Raw genomic sequence first — 455 nt, 5'->3', positions numbered from 1 at the left:
TATATATATATATATATATATATATATATATGTGGTTGGAAAACGACAGACGGAGAGAGTGTCAGGTCAGGCAGAAAGCGAGATACTTACTCATATATGCTTAAATATACACATATACACATGCAGCATATTTAATATAAACATACACATAAAGAAAAAAAAATATTCAAGCTACAACAATTTGTGTTGCATTGTATTGAAATGAAGAACGTGTCTAGTTTAAACAGAGATAAGGATTTGATGTGTGAAGGTTTGAACAGGAAGTGTGGCCCTTTAAGTTCGGAGGTTAAGTCAAAAGTACGGATATGGGGTGACGTATAGAACCAAAATTGTTTTTAGAAAATGACAAAAACACTTTCGCTTCAATCGACAAGAGAACAATAGGAAAAAAGTATTCAGCAAGAGATTAGTAAAGAAATTAAATACCTACACACATAAACACGCACAAAAGCGCG

This window comes from Octopus bimaculoides, chromosome 15 (assembly GCF_001194135.2).
Source record: "Octopus bimaculoides isolate UCB-OBI-ISO-001 chromosome 15, ASM119413v2, whole genome shotgun sequence".
NCBI lineage: Eukaryota > Metazoa > Mollusca > Cephalopoda > Octopoda > Octopodidae > Octopus > Octopus bimaculoides.
The sequence above is the reverse complement of the archived record's forward strand: the minus strand, read 5'-3'. Positions refer to the sequence as shown.